Source organism: Limulus polyphemus, unplaced genomic scaffold (genome assembly GCF_000517525.1).
Source record: "Limulus polyphemus unplaced genomic scaffold, Limulus_polyphemus-2.1.2 Scaffold753, whole genome shotgun sequence".
Classification (NCBI taxonomy): domain Eukaryota; kingdom Metazoa; phylum Arthropoda; class Merostomata; order Xiphosura; family Limulidae; genus Limulus; species Limulus polyphemus.
The window spans coordinates 387,523-395,341 of NW_013666363.1; the positions used below are offsets into that span (position 1 = coordinate 387,523).

At 32.9% G+C, this 7,819-nt stretch overlaps 1 long non-coding RNA gene across 1 annotated transcript in view; it reads right to left on the reverse strand.

Moving 5' to 3' along the window:
• Positions 1-5,110, reverse strand: part of LOC111085977 — an 18,592-nt gene extending 13,482 nt beyond the window's left edge. Inside the window, exon 1 of the long non-coding RNA XR_002610747.1 lies at positions 5,082-5,110. This is a non-coding gene — a long non-coding RNA (uncharacterized LOC111085977). The remainder of the gene's footprint in view (positions 1-5,081) is intronic.
• Between the last annotated feature and the right edge of the window lie 2,709 nt (positions 5,111-7,819).

The window sequence follows — 7,819 nt, forward strand, 5'->3', positions numbered from 1 at the left end:
AACAAAGTTACGGAAAGTTAATTAACAAACGGAGACGTAACAGTATATTAGTACACTCATGACAATATTAAAAGCAAAAACACCGATTTTAAGGTATCTACATAAAAGTAAAACTGAAAACCCTGAACAATACTAGTTTTGAGAAATCAAATAAAACTATATGACATCTAAAAATAAAAAAAAAGGAAAAAAAGAGAAGTCTTATTAATACACATAACTTACAAAAAGTACTAAATTGTTTGTTAATTAAGTTTGTCTTGAGAGTACTATCAAAAGTTATGCGTTGGCAACCTGATATTTAGTAATACAATGTAATAAATTAATGGCTCTATTAATTATTAATAATGATAATGTTAATTAGAAGTAGTAAAGTTACTGGGTTAATTAGATTCAAGATTTGGGTTAGATAATGAAATCATCACTGATATCGGTAATCAGTTTGCGAATATGATATTAAATTGAAATAGTAATAATACTAATAACTACGAGAAACAGAAGAAAGTATGAGTAAGTAATCACCTTAATAATCCTGTATGTAATTATACTAATTAGATAAGCTTAAAGTTACTTCAAACTGAAAGGAAAATTCACAAACTATCTTGACGTTTTTCCCTAGAATAAGTATTGAAGCCTGGGTAGCAGGGAGAAGCGGTGGCTTGCTGTTATTGAAGCTACACCATAATGTGCCTCAGCCTTCCTTTTAACCCCACTCAACGAACAGTGCTTATTGTTAAAGTTTGTTTACTTTCTAAACACTGCAGTATGTGTGCCCACAAGATTATTTTAAGATGTAGTATACAGCCCCCACACTGGAAAGAGGTTGGTGCTGCCCATGATGGACACATTATTAATACAGTGATATTTACAAAATGTCGTTTTTCTAAAACACCCGTTTTACGTGTAGTAACACCATGCCTTCATATAAAGCAAAGGAACCGAATGGGGCAGACGTTAAATATGGAAATCGATATGGTGTTTTTGTTGTTTGTTATTAAGCACAAAGCTACACAAAGGGCTATCTGTGCTCTGCCCACCACGAGTATCGAAACTCGGTTTCTAGCAGTTTAAGTCTGCAGACACACCACTGTGCCACTGGAGTCGGAAATCGATAAGTGCGAAGAACATATAGATATTTATCAAAGTAATAACTACAAAAACCTTAATTAAAAATTACTCACTGTCTGTAGCATTGAATACACATATAATAATGTGTAAGAGGGTATACATTAAATTAAAATCTAAAAAGCAATGAAACTATAAGATGTCGTTACATTCTCGAAGTACAATCAGATATCTTAAAAGGATCACATCATTCGTTATGACGAGCATAACACGCTGAATCATAATAGTAACTCGACAAACAACGCTTTATAAGCATAATAGAGTGGTTTTATTTTGGGAAACATACATATGCTCTCGCGATAATAAGATTTGCGCTCTGTATCATATCTCGTGTACGTGCGCTCGGTATAACAAATCGTGAACATGAGATAATACGTGGTAGGCACGAGATAATATTTTTCTCCTCCATGTCCTCTTCCGAGGTCGGTAGAATCACATTTCTAAAGTTAAAACACAATCGAATTAAATACATTTGTAACTTTTGCGTATATAGACGTTAATAGATGACCTCAAATTCATTATTTACAAACATTGAACGTGCTTTAGTTTTAGAGCAAAAATTAAGCTTTTTTATTCATTCTTTGGTGTGTTTTTTATTGTTAAAAATGACCATTTTTTCATTTGCTACTTTCATTACCAAAGAAAATTTGAAGATTGTTTAAAAATATATGAAAGCTGCTTTACATCTGTTTAATGGTATTTTCAAGTTTAAGTCCCCACTTCGCAAGTGCTTGTGTTATGTATTAAAAAACAAAAAAAAAAACAATACACAATATCTCACCTTAGGAAAGGTAGTTATATTCTGTAGCAGTAAACTGAGTAGTTGGTGTTGTTAACTTTTCTAGAGTCTGTCGGCTACCAACAAATACTTCTTGGGCATGCTCCATTCGCCTGTCAGGTATCACAACTTGATATGACATTTTGGATGTTCTATTCTAGTAGACGAATCGAATGAACTAGAACAGAAAGTTTGCATTTTCAATATGGCCCAATCTAATAACCCTATATTAGCCCTCCTTGCTTTATGTTCGAAGACGAATTTGGTGATGAGGCCCTCTTGTCCTTTATTTTCATTCGCCGTTTACAAATAAATAGTCAAAGACAAACACTGGTGGTTCCATCATTGGAGAATATCTGAAATATGTCTCAACAGGAACCTTAGACCCTTCAGCAAGTTGACTTATCACTATCAAAGGCTCTTCTTAAGCTAAGCAGATGGCTGTTTTCCGATCAACGTCTTTCCATAGACAATCAGTGCTAAATACTTTTGGCTTAGACCACCTATTCTTCTGGATTCTTCTCTGTTGTACACCAGGTTTAGTCTCTTCATTACTCTGTAAACCCATCTTTGTTGTAACTTGAAGTTCAACCTCTGTGATGTAACTATCATATATTGCATGAAGATTTGTTGATCAAAAACTGTGCAGCTATTTGAAGATATTCTAGCCTCACACCTACGTCTCCGCATGAAATACATTCCCAATATGCACTCTTCCTTGATGTCAGTTACCCACCCATCATGTTGTGTAGAGAAGTAGATAGAATATTTCCATCCACAAAATACCATATTTTTGATTCATTGTCACTGACTGATTCATCACAGCCTCGGATGTAAAGTCTATATTTTACAGACTTCAGCAGTTTCTTTGTCCCGTTGTCGTTTGGGAGCAGCATCTAGCAATATGTCCTTCTAAGTTACATTTTAAACACCTTCTGTACTTAAGTTTACTTCCTGTATCCTAAATGAACAGACCTCAAATTAAAGTTTATTTCTGCAGTTCCTGACACTCTGCTCTTTTAAGTTGCAATTAAAACATCTTATGTAGTATAGTTTACTTCTTCCATTTTAAGTTAACAGTTGTCAAATGATTATTTTCAGCTCTTCGAGACATTCAGCAGAGACGATTGATGTTACTATACTATTTAAGCTGATAAATTCATATTTTCTGGATGCAAAACTTAATTACTTATCTATGACTTTAAGTGAGTGATTCAAGTTCAATCGCCGATTGGATAGCTTCCTTTAACGATGTAAATCTACTTTGCTTTAATCTAATTTGTATGCCCTCATCCACTATGGCATCTGTGAATTGATCGTGGACTAATGGATCCATCATTTTACATGGTGCATCTGTATAACATAACTAAGCAAACCTTTCACGTTTTCTGCAAGTTCAGCTAAGGCCTTATCTTTTCCATTTACACTGTTCTTAAACATTGCTTTGTAAACTTCTTTCTAATATGTCACTTACAGCCTGTTCGGTACAGAAGCCATAAATACTTGATATCGTTGTTAAGGGTTTTAATGTGAACAGCAATATTAAAGGCTTGTTGTTCAAAAATCCACTTATTTACTAGATAAATTATATTGGACTAAGTCTGATATGCCTCCCATGGTATTTTGCGGTCATAATCTTTTGGTTTCTCAACTGGGTGATGTTGTTGAACTGTCAAACTAAGGTCTGGAACTGAGTTAGGCATTGATATTACTGGAATAGTCCAGGATGGTTCCATGTCATAGGTGGCATAGCATTACTAGTGGCAGGTATAGCGCAGATGGGTTCTCCTATTCCATATTTCACAGTTAGTGGTATTTTGGGTTGAAATTATTTGGCAGAAGAAGAGAGAGAGATTTGACTAGTTAGGTACTTGAATTTACAAATTTATTTTCCAGTTAATTTATTCTGTTATTGATGTACTTTTCTACCACATTGATTTAGGTATGATATTTCTATATTTGAATGATGTCTTTTTTATTGTACGTCTTCAGTTTTGTTATTGTAATCCCTCTGTATATCTCAAATAACTTATTCCTTAAATTGTTCTATAAATCGCATGTCTCGTTCTTCTAGTTCCTTTCTGAAATTTATGTCTCTGTATTCTAAATCTACCCTTAGTTTCTGTAACTTTCTTTAATTTTGAGTAATTTTCTTCTTAATATTCCTTCTTCTAGTTTTTATCTTTCTTCTTGATATTCTTTTAATATTATACCTCATTTTTCTAGATTTTCTTTTATTGTTCTGTTTCTTTATACTTGGCCAGGTGGTTAGGGAGCTCGACTCGCAACCTACGATTCGCGGGTTCGAATCTCCGTCACACCAAACATGCTCGCCCTTTCTGTCGTGTGGGCGTTATAATGTGACGGTCAATCCCACTATTTGTTGGTAAAATAGTAGCCCAAAAGTTGGCAGTGGGTGGTGATGACTAGCTGCCTTCCCTCTAGTCTTACACTGCTAAATTAGGGACGGCTAGCGCAGATAGCCCTCGTGTAGCTTTGCGCGAAATTCAAAACAAACAAACAATCTTTATACTTATTCTTCTTTCCACTGTAAACTCAAACAGTCATCAAACCAACACAGTTCGATAACCATAAAAATAAAATCAAACATCTAAATTAGATAATAATAAATACAAAAATATATAAAAAAGAATGTAAAGATAAGTAACAAAACAAGTTCCAAAATTAAGTTGTAATCATGAAATCATTAAATACATGAAAATAATAATAATAAACTAAAATATGTTTCACAAGAGTTTTCTTAGTTTTTTAAATGTTAAATGAGGTAAAGAAATGTCGTAAATAATACGAAATAGCCTATAATAGCACTCTTACACTTAACATTAGATTCTCCAAAAATAGTTTTTATTGTGTTTTTCATGAAAAAGGTCTGGGATTGCCACTGATGAATACAAGAAAGACGCTGGGGAGGCGCTCTAAAAATTTTAACGATCCACCAAATATATCATTATTCCATCATGTAGGCCTACTCGAAATACGCGTTTGTGTTTCTGCATCTTTGGCACTTTCCACCAATAATTTTCTCTCTTTTAACTTCTTTGTAACATATATTGAAGCTTTTTTTTTAACGTTCTGCAATGAAAAATATTTATGTATAAATAATGAAATGAAATTTAACCCTTTTATGAAAATTATTATAAATCCTTATTGAATTACTCACCGTCCTTTGTGTGCTTCCGCCATGTTGACTGGATGTTTGCATCACTGCAAACAGGTGATGCCATCTCTTGAGAAGTTATGAAGCTGGAAACATCCACTTTTAGTAGAGTGGATGCTATGCATCTGCAATAAATTTACACAAAATACATATTTTATATAAAGCTTAATGTTATGCAGCGTCTATTTTTTTCTATAAAACGTGCCCCTAAAATGGGGAGAAGGCAACCTCTGAGGTCGCAGCTGGAGTTCAATTCTCAGAAAATCATGATATGTGGTGTGCTTTGTAACATTATGTAAACCTATATATCTTATAAAACATCTTTAAAACCTCTAAAAGGAAAGTAAAATATTTGAGGTGAATCTAGATGGGAACTGAACTTTTTCTAACGCTCTTTATATTGAAATGAGATTAAAGCTGATGTGCTAAATAAATACATGTGTTATTACCTCCAAGGTTAAAGACAAAAAACAATCTTTTTAAGGTGCAACTTTTATCACTTAGTTATATTTATCATAAGTTACTTTACCGTAAAACCTAATTCTCTGTTTATCAGGCAATTTTTTTTTCGGTTTACAAATCTTATTAGTTGAAACATTAAGAGAACCTGACTGTCCAATCTTGATGGAAAGCTGAACAATCTTAAATATTATTTTGTAATTAAAGAGTATGAATATAGATGAAACAGCAACAAAACCATACGTTAATCCTGATTTATTTGATAACCCCGAAGAGTAGTTGAACGTTGAAACACCAGCCTATGCAGATTATGATTTTTTTCTATATTGTTTGTTTCTTATTAAACACAGAGGTATACGATGGGCTATCTATGCTATGCCCACCGTGAGTACTGAAGACCTGTCTGTACGTTATAACCCCTCAGTCTTACAAACTGAACTTCTGAGGACAAAATATGAAGTCGATTTAAGGCCAACCGAGATATGAACTCAAGAATCTGCCTCATGTATAAATATGAACATTTTGAGTATCGAATAAAGTACATTTTAAGATGTTTCTGTAACAGCATTTATTACACTTATGTGATTATAGAGACATACTTGCCTTAAAATAATTATAAAAGCAGCATGTGTGGCTAGGTGTTATACTTGCTCAGTATCGGACATATTAATTTTATTATTTATCTAAATTACTGTATCTTATAGACTTATATTGTTTGTTTGTTTGTTTTTTAATTATGCACAAAGCTACACAAGGGCTATCTGTGCCCTGCCCACCAAGGGTATCGAAACCCGGTTTCTAGCGTTGTAAGTTTGCAGACATATCGCTGTGCCACTGGGAGGCGTAGACCTATAGTGCCTGTGTATTTATAGGCGTGTATACTTATATTTAGTATCACTAATGCTTTACTTTTCTTAATATATTGTACGTTTTAAAACAGTGGTGAGTACAATATATGTAACAGCAAGACAAATAAATAAAAATCATTTTATGTAAAAAAAAAATGTAGTCATAATCGTTAGTTTCCATAATGACTGTAGCTCCGTTGATGTATCAAAGAGAATAATTAATGATAACTTTTATTTACTTATTTTTCCTTTACAACGTATATATATATATTCTACTCGTGTTTTTACCCTGCAACACTTTCAAGCAGAAACAGCGACACACATATGTTTTACCTCTGGCACCAACCTCATTTTCGTCCAGCTCTTCTGCTCCTCTTTGACCTATATATATGTTGATGAGCAAAATAAATAAACTAATATTTTTTATTTGTTATGGTAAACTAATTATTTATTAAGAAGCTGTTTGTTTATTATTTTCATTCCTAATCCACGAGAATATCAAAACTAAAGGACTGTCACTTATCGATAACTAACTCACTTTGTTTCATTCGAACATGTTTATAGTTTATCAATATCATATTTTGAAATATCATGCACTACTTTACATGTTTGTTACTAAAACAGTATTTATCGAATGGTAGGTTCTGCATAGAAAATTGTAACGTCGAAACATGTAGAGTCGTTAACTTTTTGAAGGCCATATATAGGCCTAAATAAAATGTTTTCAATTGTGTACCAGTTTAACGTTGAACATTATTTATGATTTTATATTCTACATGCTTCAAAAACAATTAATAGATGGCGCTTTATAAGGCTATGCTATGTTTACTTGAAAATGAAACCTTATTGAGATGTAAGTAATCAAGTTGGTGACAATGCATTTCCACATTTATAAGACAAATCTGAAAATAAAGAAAAATAATGAACAGAAGCTAGACTGCTCTTATAAAACTTTTATTTTCTCTCTCTTTCTCTCAGTGTGGACTTTGATATCTTCTGTTGTGAATTAAGTAAATTTACGAAACGATCTAAGCTACTGTGGATGAAGCCATTGATGATCTCGGGAACAAAAGTCATCCAATGTGGCCTCATGGGAAAGGGTATCTTCTGTGAGTTCTTTCTCTGCAACATTGTTCCATGTTGTGTATTTTAATGGAATTCTTTTGGAAGGACTGATATATATATAAACCATATTTATCTGCGATAATGAATGCTTACACAATTTTCTGAGGGGCAAAACTCATAAAAAATATAATCTTTACGACTGATCGCGAAATTTGTGAAGTTGTACGTGAAGGAAATCATTTGAAAAGTATTATATTCGTCAAATATTTTATGAATAAGTACAGTGTGTGTTACTGACGTATTATAAAGAAAATGTGACTACAAAGTGGAGAGATAGTAAAGTTGTCTAAACAATAACTGAAGTTAACA